This window comes from Oncorhynchus nerka, linkage group LG10 (assembly GCF_034236695.1).
Source record: "Oncorhynchus nerka isolate Pitt River linkage group LG10, Oner_Uvic_2.0, whole genome shotgun sequence".
In the NCBI taxonomy this organism is placed as follows: domain Eukaryota; kingdom Metazoa; phylum Chordata; class Actinopteri; order Salmoniformes; family Salmonidae; genus Oncorhynchus; species Oncorhynchus nerka.
The window spans coordinates 70,026,330-70,047,386 of NC_088405.1; the positions used below are offsets into that span (position 1 = coordinate 70,026,330).

The 21,057-nt window shown below is 41.4% G+C and overlaps 1 long non-coding RNA gene across 1 annotated transcript; it reads left to right on the plus strand.

The window, feature by feature from the left end:
* The first annotated feature begins 2,823 nt into the window (after positions 1–2,823).
* Positions 2,824–11,749, plus strand: LOC115136483 (uncharacterized). Its single transcript, XR_003864633.2, has 7 exons — positions 2,824–3,004; positions 3,086–3,231; positions 3,423–3,466; positions 3,640–3,764; positions 4,158–4,281; positions 11,046–11,088; positions 11,542–11,749. It is a non-coding gene; the product is annotated as an uncharacterized LOC115136483 (long non-coding RNA).
* Positions 11,750–21,057: the final 9,308 nt, after the last annotated feature.

Genomic DNA, 21,057 nt, shown 5'->3' on the forward strand with positions numbered 1-21,057 from the left:
GCTTTTATTATAAAGGTGCATTTCTATGCTGAAAATGATCTTCCCCAAACTTGAAACCTACACGCTGCGTGTGTATGCCATTTAGACTCTACACCCGTTGTAAACCAGATTAATTTGCTTCATTTTAAGAAGTTATTTGGACACTTTAGTTGTGATTACAAACCTTATCAAAACATATAGGCCCATGGGCTAGGCTACATGAGGTGATTTGAAAACGTTTTTTTTTTAAAGCCATTGTTTCTTATGGTGGTCCTCATTCACAAGTGCTAATATATAATTCACAAGTTATAGGCTAGTCAGACTATTCTTGATTTAATTGTGGCTTTACATATACTAAATAATATATGTGTGAAATTCGTTTGGATTTTAAATGAACCATTATCATGTACCTGTCTCAAAACGGGCAGGGGGAAAAATACGTCATCTCTGCACTTAAATAGCGAATGGAGGATGCTTTTCCTGTGGTTCATTTTCATGCCAGCCAGGTAGGCTATACACCTGTTGTAAATTCAAGCTATGCGCTTAATATTTGCTTAATATTAGGAAGGTTGAGAAAAATATATAGTACAGTACAAATACAGTTTCAAAGAAAAAGTTACAGTTCCCTGCAGCGGTAAGGTAAATGTGACAAAATCTGTCGTGCCAAGCACCGAGTTGATTTCAGATTTTCTTACAACTTGTGTAATGAAATATTCCCTTGATTGTGTCATCTAGTTATTTCATTGTATTGTACACACTACGCTCTATTCCTGCTCAAATTACAACTTTGATTTAGATTTCATTTGATCTAGTTTACCATAACCCTGTTCACTCTTTTGTTATTGTAAGAATATTCAAAGATAAATACACAACACATAGGTCAAGAGGGAATTAATTATCAATGGAAATAGTTGTTTTTCTGTAATGGGGAATTGAAGATTAATGGGTCAGGGACAAGGGAGGAATTTCAGTCCAGGACTTATAGCTACATGTGGCAAGTTCTCATCGGTCCAAATTGTCTATACATTGAGCCTGAAATTAAATGGGATACTTGTTATTTGGCCCAATTGTACTGCAAGGAATTCTAATTGGTCAACCACAGGCTAGGGTTGGATTATAAACTACATTCTGTCACTTGGTTCAGGGGAAAAACTATGAGGAAAGGGAAGAATGACCATCTACTTCCCAGGATAACAACTATGATTTGTTCTTTATTTAAAAAATGTTATTTCACCTTTATTTAACCAGGTAGGCCAGTTGAGAACAAGTTCTCATTTACATCTGTGACCTGACCAAGATAAAGCAAAGCAGTACGACAAAAACTACAACACAGAGTTACACATGGGATTAACAAATGTACAGTCGCTGACGCTTAAAGTTAGTGAGGGAGATATAAGTCCTCAACTTAAGTGATTTTTGCAATTCGTTCCAGTCTTAGGCAGCAGAGAACTGGAAGGAAAGGCGGCCAAAGAGGTGTTGGCTTTGGGGATGACCAGTGAGATATACCTGCTGGTGCGCGTGCTACGGGTGGGTGTTGTTATCATTGATCATCCTTGAGATGTTTCTACAACTTGATTGGAGTCCACATGTGGTACATTTAATTGATTGGACATGATTTTGAAAGGCACACAGTTGACAGTGGATTGTCAAGGCAAAAACCAAGCCATGGGGTCGAAGGAATTGTCGGTAAAGCTCCGAGACAGGATTGTGTTGAGGCACAGATCTGGGGAAGGATACCAAAAAAACTCTGCAGTATTGAAGGTCCCCAAGAACACAGTGGCCTCCATTATTTTTAAATTGGAGAAGTGTGTAACTAACGAGACCCTTCCTAGAGCTGGCCAGACGGAAGCCACTCCTCGGTAAAAGGCACATGACAGCCAGCTTGGAGTTTGCCAAAAGGCACCCAAAGGACTCTCAGACCATGAGAAACAATATTCTCTGGTCTGATGAAACCAACATTGAACTCTTTGACCTGAATGCCAGGCGTCACGTCTGGAGGAAACCTGGCACCATCCCTACGGTGAAACATGGTGGTGGCAGCATCACACTGTGGGGATGTTTTTCATTGCCAGGGACTGGGAGACTAGTCAGGATCGAGGGAAAGATGGGCATTGCTATGGTGACCAGTGAACTGAGATAAGGCGGAGCTTTACCTAGCAAAGACTTGTAGATGACATGGAGCCAGGGGGTTTGGCGACGAATATGTAGCGAGGACCAGCCAACGAGAGCATACAGGTTGCAGTGGTGGGTAATATATGGGGCATTGGTGAAAAAAACGGATGGCAGTGTAATAGACTGCATCCCATTTGCTGACTAGAGTGTTGGAGGCTATTTTGTAAATGACATCGCCGAAGTCGAAGATTGGTAGGATAGTCAGTTTTACGAGGGTATGTTTGGCAGCATGAGGGAAGGATGTTTTGTTGCTAAATAGGAAGCCGATTCTAGATTTAATTTTGGATTGGAGTTGCTTAATGTGAGTCTGGAAGGAGAGTTTACAGTCTAGCCAGATACCTAGGTATTTGTAGTTGTCCACATATTCTAAGTCAGAACAGTCCAGAGTAGTGATGCTAGTCGGGCGGGCGGGTGCAGGTGGCGATTGGTTGAAGAGCATGCATTTTGTTTTACTAGCATTTAAGAGCAGTTGGAGGCCACGGAAGGAGTGTTGTATGGTGTTGAGGCTTGTTTGGAGGTTTGTGAACACAGTGTCCAAAGAAGGGCCATAAATATATTTAATGATGTTACGTTCCCCAGTTTCTGTGTTGTTTTGGGTTTGTTTGTGTTTGTATTTCAGGAAATGGCTTCCTGGATTCCAAGCAGCTGATTGGTCAGTCCCATCGATGTTTGGAGCTCTGAACCCTCCCGCTCGTCAGGGGAAAACAGCTGTTTTCAATTACCAATTCCTTCTCCTGCTGGATAAAAGCCGGTGTTCCTTTGTCAGGAGAAGAGAGAGCTTCTTTGATGTCCTGTTTTGGTTGTTGCCCAGTAACAGTTTTGTTGAATGTGTTTTGTTGCTGCTACTTCTGAGGTATGTGTATACCTAAAGGACTGTGTTTTTGATTATTGAAATTGTTCACTTTGTTAGTAATTATTCTGTTTTTGTTCCCAGGGGGGAAGTCACCTTGGGAGTGCTTAGGCAAGAGGCCTGCGGACGTACATAACTCGTAGTGTGCATAGACCGTAAATACTATGTAAGATCTGGGCGGACCACACCCTGTATTTTGGTTAGCGCGCCAGGGGGTGCTAAAAGGTTAGGTAAGTAGTGGGTAGGCAGGTAAGGTAGGAGAGGGGGCTCTTTAACTTTACATTTCTTTGCTTTGGTTCCTTCCAGACCCTTTTCCCCCACATCACCGTGTTAAGGAAATAAATTACCTGTAAACGGTAATATTCTCTGCCTCTGTCATCCATACCCGCACCTACAATCACATACCTCTTTCACTCCACAGGGAGTTGAGTGTAGCAGGGTGTTGCGTTCCCCCCTCCAAGAGGCGTAAGTAACAAATGAATAAATATATTTTTCTCCCTCTGATTTGCTTTGGTCTGTTATTGAAGAATATCAACTGCTAACATTATGATAAAAATATGGAGTCATTTTGAAAGTCCTTAAGACATCGGATGTGATGTTTAGCAATGCGATCTAAGAAATTCAATGTCTCATTTCAGGAAGAGCTCATGGTGTCTGGGTGCAGTTTTGCAGCTGTTAGCTGGAACCTGTCACCCTGATCTGCCACAAACAGCCGTTTCAGTGGACCACCTGCGCCAGTTTGCAGCCCTTCAGCTGGAGTGTGGTGTGTCTTTGAGAGAGATTACCTTGGCTTTCCATAAATCCAATACATGCTGGAAGTTATTGTATTTTAAATTGGAAATCAAACCATACATGCAAGTGTTTCACTAAGAGGAGTAGTTAATCTCCACAGTTGAGCTATACCGGAAGCTCACAATTGAGTCATCCCTAATAATTTTGTAGAATTAATTTTAAGAAAAAAGGTCATCAAGTTATTGCAGCTGATGCACTATTTGGGCCCCATGAAAATATTGTCTGCCTCCAGAATTGACTGCTTTGTAGGAGGAGTATCAGACATTTTGAAGGGGCTGTGTCTCACAATCAGATTCACTAGCCCTCTTCTGTGTGACTTGAGTGATGTGTTTCTTCACTCATGCTTATTCACTTTATTTTACAGGGGTACCCAGAATTTCAAGCCGGGGATGCGCTGCGATCCAGAAACTGGATATAACTGGTGTGTTTGGGATGGCGTGCAGGCACGAGCATCCACTGAAGTTCCTGAACCTGAAAAGAGGAGAGAAGTATGTGGGTGGATGGAGGCTTCAGAGGTGTAGCTGATGTATTTTAGTTATATATGACGTTGTCTACAATGACGGATGTTCAAATCAAATCAAATTTTATTTGTCACATACACATGGTTAGCAGATGTTAATGCGAGTGTAGCGAAATGCTTGTGCTTCTAGTTCCGACAATGCAGTAATAACCAACAAGTAATCTAACTAACAATTCCAAAACTACTGTCTTATACACAGTGTAAGGGGATAAAGAATATGTACATAAGGATATATGAATGAGTGATGGTACAGAGCAGCATAGGCAAGATACAGTAGATGGTATGTAAACAAAGTGGCATAGTTAAAGTGGCTAGTGATACATGTATTACATGTTGAACTGACCTTTCGGGCTTGCAAATGCTGGTGTTCCTGCTGGGGGACCTGCGAGGAATGCAGGGACCGAACATCACATTTCTTCACTATGACATTGCTTGCTAGATGGTTAAATTGATAGGTCAATCTATGTTAGCTATAATAATACATTAGATAATGTATTGAATTTTTAACCACCACAATGTAAGAGTTTCATGAATTGCTTGATACGGTTTTATGAATGGCTTGAATCTGATTCCTCCATACCTGCTTTGTAATCCTGAGTAATGTTTTACACAAATTCTAAAAAGAACTGCTACACTAAATTATTTTGACATTTAGATAAACAGTCCCGATCTGAAGGTTGGAGTGGTCAGGGCTCTTAGCGTTGCGAGCTTTTGATGCCTCAAAAGCTGTGCTTGCAAGCTCTGAGTTTTAAGATAGGCAAGCCAATGTGGGCGGTAGGGCCAAAATAGGTAATGAAGGTGGGATACATGTTCGACAGGAACATTTGTTTAAATGCTAACAGGTCTTCCATGCCTGTTTCAGTGAGTAGGCCAAAGTAAGCTGAACGAAGCCTATGATAGTAAGCTTGTGGGTGTTCATTCCTAGCTTGTTTGATCGTGTTAGCCAGTGAGCTATCGTGTTTGCGAGTTGCAGAACCACTGAATTCTAATTTCAAAGCTGTGGCAAGTTTAGCGTAGTCATTTAGCACGTGTTGCTGTTGTAGGCGAATTAACCTTGTCACGTGTCTATTTGACGTTCGCTTCAACAGGTAAACCCTGTCAGAACCCGTAGCATTCGGGTAGCCATCCAACGCGTCCTCTATGTCAGCTTGGAACGTCTCAGTATCGTTTGGCTGACCTCCCCAAAGGTGGGGAAATTCTTGACGAGTGTGTCAAGGTATTCCGCGTCAATCGGGCGGAGAGTGTTGGCTTCATCCTGTGGGAAAAGTGGGGCCGAAAGGCCAAGAGGAGAAGCCAAGCTTTAGCTTTGTTGGCCAAGAGGCGCCATATTACTCAGTGCCGAGTGGCCGAGAGAAGACTGAGGGACACTTGATGGAGGCCATGTCTTGAAACCTATAGTCTTCACTCCTTTGAGTACCGGGCTCCGGTTGCTTGAATGGATAGTCACGCTGTAGAGCATGACCATTCTGGACTTCCTCCAGATGGTACCTAAGGGTGGTATTCTGCTGCATTGCAGAGTCCACTTGAGCGCTTAGAGTACTGATTTTGAACACGTGAGTGTCGCACTTGCTCCTTTCGGTCTCAAACTTATCTGTCATGGTTTGCAGATAGAGTTCTTGAGTACGGAGAGAGAGATTCAGTGATGAGATTTATTCCGCTTGCTTAGAAATTAAGAGTTCCATCTTCATCACCCGAGTTCTCTCATCATTCATTTGGTCAGCGACTTCAATGAGTTCTGCTGATTTGTCATCCAACTTAGTCATTGTCTTCATCAACTGATCGTCTTTGGTCTGCAGAATTTGGAGTAGAACATTGTTACTCTGAGTAACGTTCAACAAAACTGCCCGCATGTTATCAAATTGCGTGCTCCTGTTTGCTGATAACTCAACAGATTTATCTAGTTTGGAGTGAACTACCTCGTATTTAGTTTTGGCTAAATCGAGTTGTTCCTGGAGACAACGATTTTGTTGGATAGTTTGTGCTTGTTCATCATCATATGTATTTGCAATTACTTTTAATTGTTCAAATTTCAAACGCAGTTCCTCGACTAGCAGATTGTTTTCATTTCTTGCTTTTGTCAATAGTTGCTCAGTTCTCTCCACCTGCCCCTCATGTTAGCCATGTCTGGCACGTGCCTCAGCTGTGCACTGTGGTATTGGACCAATGCCATATTTTTATGGCGATACATCAGTGCAAAAGTGGGGAGAACCGTCACAAAGCCTGTATTTGATGGTTGATTTTGGAGAGTGTTTGAAATTTCAGCAGTTTTTTTCGCTAATGGTATAATTAGGGTTGGTATTGCTGCTGAGGTTAGAGATCAATCCTTTTATGGGTGGAGGTTCACTAATTAGCGGAGGAGTGGTGACCACCTTTGCTAGCTTGCACATTTTTTGAAAAATTTAGAGACATTTTTCCCTTTTATTTTCAAAGTTTGGGTTTGGAATTCATTGGAAGCTGCAAAGACAAGTTTGATCTATTTATAGATGTTGACTAACCATCAGTACCGTACCAGTAATGTGGAAGTTGGACGTGAATGAATTTGCAAAAGCAAATTGACTTAATTAATCAATGCCAATTATTAATCATACCTGGGTAGGCTATCTGGGTATTAAACTTTAATTAACCTGAGAAGTTGCTTCATCTAGGTTAATATAACAAGTTTAAAAGTGTCTAATTTATTGGAAGAACATTAAGTAATGTTCAACAATTTAACTTATTAAATTGAATGAGACTATAATCCATACAATCTCCATTGATTGGATAGCATAAGTGTAAACATTAGATCAAATGTTGGGACCATTCACCACAACTATGGTACACTTCTCCCTAAGGCTGAAGCCACATGGGATTCCCGCTGGGGCGGGACTTCTGTCAGTACTGGATTACTGAATGGTTTTGCAAAAACCTCATTTTACTGATTTATCAATTTAATGATAAATCAGACCTGTATAGGCTATCTGGGTATTAAACTTTAATTAACCTGAGAAGTTGCTTCATCTAGGTTAGTTTGGAAAAAGTTTACAATGTCATATTTAGAAAACCCATCAATTTGGATATTATTTAAAGTATCTATTTCAGAATGTAAATTGCCAGATTTACACGTATTAGTTCAATTGGATAAGACATTGATATCTGTCAGGATATCATAAGTAATGACTTGAGTGTGACCTGAATAATTCTTTCTTGAACGAATATAGTAGGGCACACTTCAGCGGTCAATGATTTCACACGCTGAAATCAAACGGAATTACCCGGGGCGGGACTTCCGTTCCGCAAGGCGGAGGAATTTCAACGTGGCACAAGAAACGAAAAATGGCTATTTTTCCCTTGTTAGTTTTAGTATCTCGCGCAAGCTAACCCTCCTTTGTATCTGAAAATGCAGCACATAGGATTCCCTTGTCAAGGGAAAGGTTTTACTTATGTATTATGTTCAAACCCTTTTCGGCATTTTTGAAGATGTTTTAACTGGAACATGCGGCAAACAAAGAAATGCACCGTGGTCTACTCGCGAGGAATCAGAGCTATATATATATATATATATATATATCGCTGGTCAAGCTTATCTCCTGAATTTCAATCTGCTGGCTCTTTGTCCTCACTCGAGAAATTCATAATGACCGAGCCTACCCGCGTCTGAAATGTGCCAGGCAGAAATAGCCCTGCGTTTGGCCAAACGCTCTATTTCTCAGATTTCTATAATTAGCTTTATCAGCCCTCAAACAGAAATGTATTCGCTTACGTTACCCACTGACTACATCAGAAAACAACACGGAGGCGGGGAATACTCAGCACACACACACCTAATAATGCTTGTCTCTATCACTCCAAAAATGTGTACAATAAACTTGGTATATTATGTAATCTGTTTTTCAATTTTATATAGGCTGAATTTTAGATTCCTCACAGGGGGCACCAATTATGTTGTGTATTTGGCTATACCGGATTAAGTAATATGACATGCTATTCTATAAAATAATTTCTCTGTAATTAATATTACCTGATTGGGCTTATGTAAATGTAATTAACTTTTTATGGCTGCAGGGGCAGTATTGAGTAGCTTGGATGAAAAGGTGCCCATTGTAAACGGCCAGCTCCTCAGTCTCAGTTGCTAATATATGCATAGTATTATTAGTATTGGATAGAAAACACTCTAAAGTTTCCAAAACTGTTAATATATTGTCTGAGTATAACAGAACTGATATTGCAGGCGAAACCCTGAGGAAAAATCAAACCAGGAAGTGGCCTCTATTTTGAAAACTCCATGTTCCATATCCTCCCTTTGCTGGATTTAAAGGGATATGAACCAGATTCCTTTTCCTATCGCTTCCTCAAGGTGTCAACAGTCTTCAGACATAGTTTCAGGCTTTTATTTTGAAAAATGAGCCACAACGATAACATCGCGTCAAGTGGTCACATGAGTTTTGCTCGCGCAACAGAATTTGAACAGCCATTGTTTTCCCCCTCCTACTGTGAAAGAGATTTGCGGTTGATATATTATCGATTATATATTTTATAAACAACCTGAGGATTGAATATAAAAAACGTTTGACATGTTTATGTGGACATTATGGAAACTATTTGGAATTTTTGCCTGCGCTGTCGTGACCGCTCTTTCCTGTGGATTTCTGAACATAACGCGACAGAGGTATTTTGGATCTAAAAATCATCTTTATGGAACAAAAGGAACATTTGTTTTGTAACTGGGAGTCACGTGAGTGAAAACATCCGAAGATCATCAACGGTTGATTCATTTGATTGCTTTTCGGATTTTCGTGACCGAGCTACCTGGTGCTAAGTGTACTTAATGTTTTAATCGTGCGATCGATAAACTTACACAAACGCTTGGATTGCTTTCGCTGTAAAGAATAATTTCAAAATGACAAGAAGGGTAGATTAACAAAAGGCTAAGATGTGTTTTGCAATATTGCACTTGTGATTTCATGAATATAAATATAGTAATATTTATTGCATGTAGCGCTATGCTATTCAGCGGTTGTTTATGACACTTATCCCGATATCGGGATTGTAGCCATAACTAGTTAACCTGTTGGGATGAGCAATCCCGTATCCGGGAGCGTAATTATAGCCTCAAGCTCATTACCATAACGCAACGTTAACTATTCATGATAGTGAATTCTGGTGGACAATTGGATACGTCGTTGTGTGATAGTCGGGATACGCTGTCTGTTCCTTCCTAACCCTCGTTTGCAGCTGTTGTTGCTGCTAACTCAATGGCTAGGAGGTATCGCTTCTGTAGTGAATAACAGTTCGAAGTTCATACCATGCGCAACCAAAGCTCACGCTGTTGGCTTCGTTCTGTAGTTAATATCTGAACCATTCTGACATTGGACCTTCATCCTCGGAACAGGAGGTTACATTTTAGTCAAGGGCTTATATATTGGAGGGAGAAAAGGGGTGTGTTTCATAGTTTACAACCTATGTCTCTTCACGTGGGCGGGCCACTGAGTCGGGCCTAATTCACTCATGAAAACCCAATTCTCACATTTTAGAAGCTAAAATCACAATTCATCCCATCACAAATAATTTTATATTCAAACATTTAAATTGAACAACAATTCCATATGTTCAATTGGTTGGATTACCAGAATGTAGTTCATTTCCCCCCACCTTCTGATGCTCCCAGAATCTCAATGTTAACCAAGGGGTTTTCAAATTTCACATCAGTAGGGTAGAGAGGAAAAAGGGGGGAAGAGGTATTTATGACTGTCATAAACCTACCCCCAGGCCAACGTCATGGCAACAATGTGGTGTGTTTTAACACCTCTAATTTATCCTTGTACAACTGTCAACAGCATGCTTTTAAATCAAATGATATTTGTCACATGCGCTGAATACAACAGGTATTAGACCTTACAGTGAAATGCTTACTTAGCCCTTAACCAACAATAAGTGCTAAAAATAAAAGTAACAAATAAATAATAAACAGCAGCGGTAAAATAACAATTGCGATGCCATATACAGGGGGTACCGGTACAGAGTCGGTGTGGGGGCTGTGGTTAGTGGAGGTAATATGTACATGTAGGTAGAGTTAAAGTGACTATGCATAGATAATAAACAGAGTAGCAGCAGCGTAAAAGAGGGGTCTGGGTAGCCCTTTGATTAGCTGTTCAGCAGTCTTATGGCTTGGGGGTCGAAGCTGTTAAGAAGCACTTTGGACCTAGACTTGGTGCTCTGGTGGCAGTGAGAACAGTCCATGACTATGGTGGCTGGAGTCTTTGGCAATGTTTAGGGCCTTCCTCTGACACCGCCTGGTATAGGTCCTGGATGACAGGAAGCTTGGCCCCAGTGATGTACTGGGCCGTACGCAATACCCTCTGTAGTGCCTTGCGGTCAGAGGCCGAGCAGTTTCCATACCAGGCAGTGAGACAACCAGTCATGATGGTGCAGTTATAGAACCTTTTTGAGGATCTGAGGACCTATGCCAAATCAATTCAGTCTCCTGAGGGGGAATAGGTTTTGTCGTGCTCTCTTCACGACTGTCTTTGTGTGTTTGGACCATAATAGTTTGTTGGTCATGTGGACAACAAGGAACTTAGTTTCCTATTTTTGCAAAACAATACACTATTTTCTTTAGGCTTGTGATATGCTAATGTGCTGTAGTTCTATAGTTACAGTATACTGACAACATCCACTGGTATGACTTAGTCAGTGTTTGAGCACTGTCTTCCATTCATGTTATACATTGTTTTATTTTTATTTTTTATCTTGCAGGCCCAGGAGATGGCAGTCCATAACAAGTCCAATTTATATGTTGGTAAATGTCAACTTTAGAACATCTTCTTGAAATCTTACACGTAACCTCTTGTTAGTATCATCTCTAAAAGTATGACATAAATTGCCCATGTGTGCCCTAAATAGCATGATTGAATTTCTAATGTAAATTGTTTTAGCAGAAGGTTAGAACAACTTATGGTGATGATCATCAAAGGGTGTATAGTGCATTTTAATCACATCCTGACTGTTTCAATGGAAATGTCTTGATAAATCCCAATAGGGATGTAATTTTTGATACCTGAAAAATACCTGTCTTCACTTCAGTGGCTGAGTATGATTTATGCAATTGTAATGTAGAAGTTATTATAGATAAACAAATGGAAACTGAAATCTCTTAATTCTGATGTTTGACATTAAAATGCAATTTCCGGAATGAAAAAAACCCCCGCACATTTTTCCCTTTCTCCCTCCAATGGAATCATTCTCTAAAAAGGGGAAGTACCTGAAACATATCCGTTTCCATGGCAGAGGAATGTTTGCGATCATGGATAAAGTGCACTGCCACTACTTTGTCAAGCTGGTGGAAGGGCTCCCATCTAAAGTGGAACAGAAGACAGGCTATTTCAATCGCATCATTATCCACACACGATATGGCAACTAATACACTCTGTCATTTGATATTTGTCGTAAATAAATCATGTATTATATTTGCTGGATTGTTTTTATGATTATGGCTGTTCTCATTTAGGATTGATTATGCTGGAAAATCATCCAGAAATTGAGACAAGTATGTTTTTGTGTTAAAAGAAACCTTGCGATTACATCCAGCAGTTGTGGAGTAAAAAAAAAGTTTTGTTACATACAGCAGATAGGTGCACTGAAATGTATTGTTTTATAGGGTCAGCCATAGTAGTAAGGTGCACCAGGAGCAAATTAGGGATAAAGCGCTTTGCTCAAGGACACATCACCAGATTTCAACTAGTAATTTAACTCCATTTTGCAGTAGCTTGGAGGTAGTTGAACTAAATTCAAATCTTGGTAGTGTTTTCAGTAGTTCATTACTTGGTTGTATGTAGTGCTGTAGCTAGCTACTTGAACTACACACCTTTTTTGGGGGGCAAAAATAAAATTGCATATGGGTGAAGTAGGCAATCATTTCCTTTTGGGCATCAGACCTGCCTAATTTTTAATAGTCTGTTACACATTCTGTTAACTATGAATTCAGATGTTATCTGTTGAGATTTATAGTCAATGACATTTCATATTTGAATATGATAATTTATCATTAAGTAGTTTGGATGTAGTAATCTACTTTTTCAAAGTAACTTTAAGTAAACAATATTTTTCTTAAGGGTAGGTTTCATGTAGCTTAAAGTAACTGTCCAGTGAAATTCTTATTTTTTTAAAAGTTCATAAACTCTTAACTCATATCCTTATGTTTTTGACTTGTTCTATACTTGTATTTGTGGCCAAAGCATAAATTAGGGAAAAAACACTTAAACCCCCACCTCAAACTTTTATCTCAGACTTTAAAAAAAGGATTGCTATTTGTTTCAGAGCTGGTCATGGGTGCACCTCAGCCACGCTCAAGGTCCTAAACGATATCATAACCGCCATCGATAAGAGACATTACTGTGCAGCTGTATTCATCGACCTGGCCAAAGCTTTCGACTCTTGTCAATCACCACATTCTTATTGGTAGACTCAACAGCCTTGGTTTCTCAAATGATTGCCTCGCCTGGTTCACCAACTACTTCTCTGATAGAGTTTGTGTGTGTGTGTCAAATCGGAGGACCTGTTGACCGGACCTCTGGCAGTCTCTATGGGGGTGCCACAGGCTTCAATTCTCGGGCCGACTCTCTTCTCTGTATACATCAATGATGTCGCTCTTGCTGCTGGTGATTCTCTGATCCACCTCTACGCAGATGACACCATTCTGTATACTTCTGGCCCTTTGGGCACTGTGTTAACTAAGCTCCAGATGAGCTTCAATGCCATACAACTCTCCTTCCGTGGCCTCCAACTGCTCTTAAATGCAAGTAAAACTAAATGCATGCTCTTCAACCGATTGCTGCCAAACACGTTTGGTGTGGGAGACTCCCCAAATATATGGAAGAAGGTAGTCTGGTCAGATGAGACTAAAATTGAACTTTTTGGCCATCAAGGAAAATTATATGTCTGGCGCAAACCCAACACCTCTCATCACCCGAGAACCCTATCCCCACAGTGGTGGTGGCAGCATCGTTCTGTGGGGATGTTTTTCGTCAGCAGGGACTGGGAAACAGGTCAGAATTGAAGGAATGATGGATGGCGCTAAATACAGGGACATTCTAGAGGGAAACCTGTTTCAGTCTTCCAGACATTTGAGACTGGGAAGGAGGTTCACCTTCCAGCAGGACAATGCCTCTAAGCAAACTGCTAAAGCAACACTCAAGTAATGACTCTAGGGGCAGTATTTTCATTTTTGGAACAAAAACGTTCCAGTTTTAAACAGTATATTTTGTCATGACAAGATGCTAGAATATGCATATAATTGACAGCTTTGGATATAAAACACTCTTAACGTTTCCAAAACTGTAAAGATATTGTCTGTGAGTATAACAGAACTGAGAAATATCAAATCCGGAAGTGCCCCATATTTTGAAAGCGCTGCGTTCCAATGAGTCCCTATTGAGCTGTGAATGTGCTATCAACCAGCTTACGCTTTCTACGTATTCCCCAAGAGGTCTACAGCATTGTGACGTAGTTTTACGCATTTATGTTGAAGAATAGCCGTAGGCGGCTACATTGCGTAAGTGGTCACCTGATGGCTCCCAGGGTGACTCTCGCGTAAAATACAGAGGTAGCCATTACTCCAATCAGTCCTACTGAAAAACGAATTGTCCCGACGGATATATTATCGAATAGATATTTGAAAAACACCTTGAGGATTGATTATAAACAACGTTTGCCATGTTTCTGTCGATATTATGGAGCTAATTTGGATTTTTTTTTGCCGTTTTCGTGACTGCAATTTCCAGGCGATTTCTCAGCCAAACGTGAAGAACAAACGGAGCTATTTCGCCTACAAAAATAATATTTTTGGAAAAAATGAACTTTGGCTATCTACCTGGGAGTCTCGGGAGTGAAAACATACGAAGTTCATCAAATGTAAACGATTGAATTTGATTGCTTTTCTGTTTTGTGAAAAGGTTGCCTAATGCTATGCTAGGCTATCGATAAACTTACATAAATGCTTGTCTAGCTTTGGCTGTAAAGCATATTTTGAAAATCTGAGATGACAGGGTGATTAACAAAAGGCTAAGCTGTGTCTCAATATATTTCATTTGTGATTTTCATGAATAGGAATATTTTCTAGGGATAGTTATGTCCGTTGCGTTATGCTAATTCGTGTCAGGCGATGATTACGCTCCCGCATGCAGGATGGGGAGTCAGTAGAGGTTATTAAGGGGAAACATTTAAATGTCTTGGAATGGCCTGGAACCCATCCAACTTGAAGGAGCTGGAGCAGTTTTGCCTTGAAGAATGGACAAAAATCCCAGTGGCTAGATGTTCCAAACTTATAGAGACAGATCCCAAGAGACCTACAGCTGTAATTGCTGCAAAAGGTGTCTCTACAAAGTATTGACGCTCAAGTTTTAATTTTTTCACAATAAAAAAAAATATTTTGCATCTTCAAAGTGGTAGGCATGTTGTTTAAATCAAATGATACAACCCCCCCCAAAATCTATTTTAATTCCAGGTTGTAAGGCAACAAAATAGGAAAAAAAGGGAGATGAATACTTTCATAAGCCACTGTATCAGCAACCATCACTCCTGTGTTCCAATGGCACATTGTGTTAGCTAATCCAAGTTTATAATTTCAAAAGGGTAATTGATCATTAGAAAACCCCTTTGCAATTATTTTAGCACAGTTGAAAACTGTTGTTCTGATTAAAGAAGCAATACAACTGGCCTTCTTTAGACTTGTTGAGTATCTGGCGCATCAGCATTTGTGGGTTCGATTACAGGCTCAAAATGGCAAGAAACACAGAACTTTTTTCTGAAACTCGTCAATCTATTCTTGTTCTGAGAAATGATGGCTATTCCATGCGAGAAATTGCCAAGAAACTGAAGATCTTGTACAACGCTGTGTACTACTCCCTTCACAGAACAGCGCAAACGGGCTCTAAGCAGAATAGAAAGAGGAGTGTGTGTTTTTCTTTCAAAAACAAGGACATTTCTTAATGACCCCAAACCTTTGAACGGTAGTGTATATTTGTATGAAGATAACAAGATTCAACAACTGAGAAACTGAACAAGTTCCACAGACATGTGACTCACAGAAATAATGATGTGTGTGAATAATGTGTGGGGGGGGGGTCAAAATCAAAAGTAACAGTGAGTATCTGGTGTGGCCACCAGCTGCATTAAAAGTACTGCAGTGCATCTCCTCCTCATGGAATGCACCAGGTTAGCAGTTCTTGCTGTGAGATGTTACCCCACTCTTCCACCAAGGCACCTGCAAGTTCCTGGACATTTCTAGGGGGAATTGTAGACCTCCACAAGTCTGGTTCATCCTTGGGAGCAGTTTCCAAACGCCTGAAGGTACCACGTTCATCTGTACAAACAATAGTACGCAAGTATAAACACCATGGGACGACGCATCTGTCATACCACTCAGGAAGGAGTCGCGTTCTGTCTCCTAGAGATTACGTACTTTGGTGTGCGAAAAGTGCAAATCAATCCCGGAACAACAGAAAAGTGAAGATGCTGGAGGAAACAGGTACAAAAGTATCTATATCCCCATTAAAACGAGTCCTATATCAACATAACCTGAAAGGCCACTCAGCAAGGAAGAAGCCACTGCTCCAAAACTGCCATAAAAAAGCTAGACAACAGTTTGCAACTGCACATGTGGACAAAGATCGTACTTTTTGGAGAAATGTCCTCTGGTCTGATGAAACAAAAATAGAACTGTTTGGCCATAATGACCATCGTTATGTTTGGAAGAAAAAGGGGGAGGCTTGCAAGCCAAAGAACACCATCCCAACCGCGAAGAACGGGGGTGGCAGCATCATGTTGTGGGGGTGATTTGCTGCTGGAGGGATTGTTGCACTTCACAAAATACATGGCATCATGAGGCAGGAAAGTTATGTGAATATATTGAAGCAACATCTCAAGACATCAGTCAGGAAAAAGCTTGGTCGCAAATGGGTCTTCCAAATGGACAATGACCCCAAGCATACTTCCAAAGTTGTGGCAAAATGGCTTAAGGACAACAAAGTCAAGGTATTGTAGTGGGCATCACAAAGCCCTGACCTCATTCCTACCTGAATTTTTACTAGGATTAAATGTCAGGAATTGTGAGTTTAACTGTATTTGGCTGTGGTGTATGTAACCTTCCGACTTCAACTGTATGTGTGTATGTTATTTTATACTAATACAATTGCTCAGAGAAAGATATTTTGTTTAACCAGTAATATCTTTTTTCTAAAAAAGATAGTGGTCAACATTATTGCCACCCCTGATTTAAATACCTTTCAATACCTCACTTTGCGATTATAACGACACAGTCTTTTTCTAAAATGTTTTATGAGATTGGAAAACACATTCGGAGGGATCTTAGACCATTCCTCCATACAGAATCTTTCCATATCCTTGATATCCTTTGTCTGCGCTTATGGACTGCCCTCTTCAATTCAAACCCCAGGTTTTCAATGGGGTTCATGGCCATTGCAAAATGTTGATAATGTGGTCAATTAACAATTTCTTTGGGATTATTGTCTTGACAACCAAGTTTTTGACTAAAATGTCCGGGTACTGGGTAAAGTTGATGATGCCTTTGAGTAGAGCTCTACTTTCATGTCATCCAACAAGTCTAAAAGCTTGGAGTTTGCTAAGTAGCATTGGCACTTAGAATGGAACCGGTGGTATGGTCAGGTGACATGGAAATGTAGTTCTTTGGCCATGCACACCAGTGGTGGGTTTGACGTCGAAATAAGGATGCATAAGCAGAAAATAACCCCATACCTACTGTCAAATATGAAGGTGAATCTTGATGTTATGGAGCTATTTTACTTCCACTGGACCCGACTGTATATATTTTTGTATTAAATGAAGTGCATTAATAAGGTAGACAGGTGAGTTGGTGCTGCATTGCCATTATTTTACTACACTCGATCCCTCCGATGTCAACAACTACAGACCAGTATCCCTTCTTTCTTTTCTCTCCAAAACTCTTGAACGTGCCGTCCTTGGCCAGCTCTCCCGCTATCTCTCTCAGAATGACCTTCTTGATCCAAATCAGTCAGGTTTCAAGACTAGTCATTCAACTGAGACTGCTCTTCTCTGTATCACGGAGGCCCTCCGCACTGCTAAAGCTAACTCTCTCTCCTCTACTCTCATCCTTCTAGACCTATCGGCTGCCTTCGATACTGTGAACCATCAGATCCTCCTCTCCACCCTCTCCGAGTTGGGCATCTCCGGCGCGGCCCACGCTTGGATTGCGTCCTACCTGACAGGTCGCTCCTACCAGGTGGCGTGGCGAGAATCTGTCTCCTCACCACGCGCTCTCACCACTGGCGTCCCCCAGGGCTCTGTTCTAGGCCCTCTCCTATTCTCGCTATACACCAAGTCACTTGGCTCTGTCATAACCTCACATGGTCTCTCCTATCATTGCTATGCAGACGACACACAATTAATCTTCTCCTTTCCCCTTCTGATGACCAGGTGGCGAATCGCATCTCTGCATGTCTGGCAGACATATCAGTGTGGATGACGGATCACCACCTCAAGCTGAACCTCGGCAAGACGGAGCTGCTCTTCCTCCCGGGAAGGACTGCCCATTCCATGATCTCGCCATCACGGTTGACAACTCCATTGTGTCCTCCTCCCAGAGCGCTAAGAACCTTGGCGTGATCCTGGACAACACCCTGTCGTTCTCAACTAACATCAAGGCGGTGGCCCGTTCTTGTAGGTTCATGCTCTACAACATCCGCAGAGTACGACCCTGCCTCACACAGGAAGCAGCGCAGGTCCTAATCCAGGCACTTGTCATCTCCCGTCTGGATTACTGCAACTCGCTGTTGGCTGGGCTCCCTGCCTGTGCCATTAAACCCCTACAACTCATCCAGAACGCCGCAGCCCGTCTGGTGTTCAACCTTCCCAAGTTCTCTCACGTCACCCCGCTCCTCCGCTCTCTCCACTGGCTTCCAGTTGAAGCTCGCATCCGCTACAAGACCATGGTGCTTGCCTACGGAGCTGTGAGGGGAACGGCACCTCAGTACCTCCAGGCTCTGATCAGGCCCTACACCCAAACAAGGGCACTGCGTTCATCCACCTCTGGCCTGCTCGCCTCCCTACCACTGAGGAAGTACAGTTCCCGCGCAGCCCAGTCAAAACTGTTCGCTGCTCTGGCCCCCCAATGGTGGAACAAACTCCCTCACGACGCCAGGACAGCGGAGTCAATCACCACCTTCCGGAGACACCTGAAACCCCACCTCTTTCAGGAATACCTAGGATAGGATAAAGTAATCCTTCTCACCCCCCTTAAAAGATTTAGATGCACTATTGTAAAGTGGCTGTTCCACTGGATGTCTTAAGGTGAACGCACCAATTTGTAAGTCGCTCTGGATAAGAGCGTCTGCTAAATTACTTAAATGTAAATGTATTTTTGTCAGAGACCAAACTATTCTATTCTTTTACAATCTAGCAACTGTAATGCAAGCTCAAAACTCCATTTAACTTTCATCATTCATGCAGGTAGCCTGGTGGCAGGTATTCTAGTGAGTAGAGTGGGGTGACAGGTAGCCTAGTGGTTAGAGCATTGGGCCAGTAACTGAAAGGTTGATAGATCAAATCCCCGAGCTGACAAGGTAAAAATCTGCTATTCTGTCCATGAACGAGCCACTGTTCCTAGGCCGTCATTGTAAATAAGAATTTGTTCTTAACTGACCTGTCTAGTAAAATACATTTTTTTTATGGGAGAGGGTAAACTTGGCTTATTTATCATAATGAGAAAATAGACAGTACTACGACATTGCATCACTATGTTTTGACCTGTGCAAAGCACTGCTGAATTCCCTCAACTACAGCATCAACACGAAAACCTTGTCAGAAGGCACATCACCACGGCTGAATAGACATCTTGGTTTGCTTCCAACAACTCTGCAAATCCAACATCCAAATACCCTTCAAGTCGGGGTTCCCCTGATGGTGTCTGGTTTTGGATGACAACAGTAACCAAGCCATCTCCCCTTGTGTAATCCTGTAACACCAGCTCCCATTTCTATGCTCCATTTACTTCTAGATCTGTGACTGTTATGAGTGTAGACAGGGCTCTCCTTTGGGCCTGACTGCATTTACAAAACGGTGCAACTTGACAATGCTTTAAAACGCAGCAGTAAAGAAGAAGCAGTCTAGCATTGACATGATGTTTTCTCAAGGGGAGCACTATGCTGTATCTTGATCTGCATCCAAAGGAATACTTTTTCTCTATCTGTTTCTCAATACCATGCATTCACCTTTACATTTTGACTTATTCAACCCATCCTCACCACTCTCCATCATTCTGTGACTAAATTGGTTACAGTTCCCGTGTATATTATCAGTTTTATATTAAGGTTTCCCCATCTTGTAAAGGTCACAGGTCGGGGAGCAGTCTGGGAGGAGAAAAGGCTTGGAGCTGGGTCACTGCTGTTCCTAATTGCCCTATTTCCCCACTTCTTATGTTACAGATCTGGCCAGCCTGTCTGTTCTGTCTGTCACTTCATCCTGCCAAAGCCCATGTCGGCTCCGAATGGCTTTGAGTGTATTTAAAAATAAAATGCTATCTCCTGGCCCCAATTTCAGCAGACAAGTGCCCTCAATTTCAGGTTAGAGCCCATGACTATCCCATCGTTTCCCAGAGCACAGAACTCATCAGAGCCAGCAAAAGCATAGCAGCTGTTCTTTCTTTTAATGTTTATTTTTTCTCCCCAATCACACCTTAATAGAGCACAGCACAATCACAGACATGCATACATCATACGTTTTTATGTACCGGTATGCAGTATAACAAATGCTGCCATTATTGACACATTTGCAGAAAGTGGTTATTTACTTTCTCCGCTCAAATATGGTGACTCCCAGCTTCTCAGTTGTTGCATAAGAAGCATTTTTATCCCCCAATTGTGTGGAGACAAGCTGGCTTATGTAATGCCTCACTCAATTAGCTGATATTGTACAGATGATTGCCTCCAATCAGAGACACGGAAATATACAATTGCTGTGAAAAAGCTATTGCAGCTGTCAAGAAAGACCAATAACCCTGAATGTTTGTGTTAAGGAAACCATCTTGTCTATCAGCTCTGTACAAGTAAAGAGGATGTTAGATGAATCCTCGCTGTGAAATGAAAACACTGATTAATCACTAGACGAGCATAGCAATTAGACAATGATCTGAGTGAGCTGATTGAGGTAGAATGATACTGTAACATCAGCAATGTGTCATTCCTTACATTGGAATGAATGGCAGAAACATTGTCACATGAACAAGGCAGGCAGAGTGTGCATCAGCCACATGCCATAAGTTTGGTTTCAGGTTTTAAAAAGCACACTGATTAACCAGTGTTAATCAGCGTGTTTTACTACAGGATGGGATTGTGAAACGATTCACATTCATTTTGATCTATATATGGAGGAACTTGATGAATAAGACATTGGATTGCTCGGCCAACTTCCTGTTCAGAAATAAGTATTCACTTCTGATGTGACTCGGTATGGTCTCTTCTGTGCTTGGTACTATGAGGTCCCAGGATAGATCCAATGATAAAAGATTAAAGACATTCAATAATGCATCATTTCAACCATATGCTCCACAGCCAATGAGTCAACTAGATGTGTGATTTGCCAAGAGAGATGGCTGTGAAAGACATAAAATGTCTTGATTTGAGAAAGCCCTCTATTATTCATCATGTGAAGCCGTGCATTGAGAAAAGGCCATGTATAGATTTCTTCTCACTCCTTGGGTGAAGTATTCTCTCTAGAT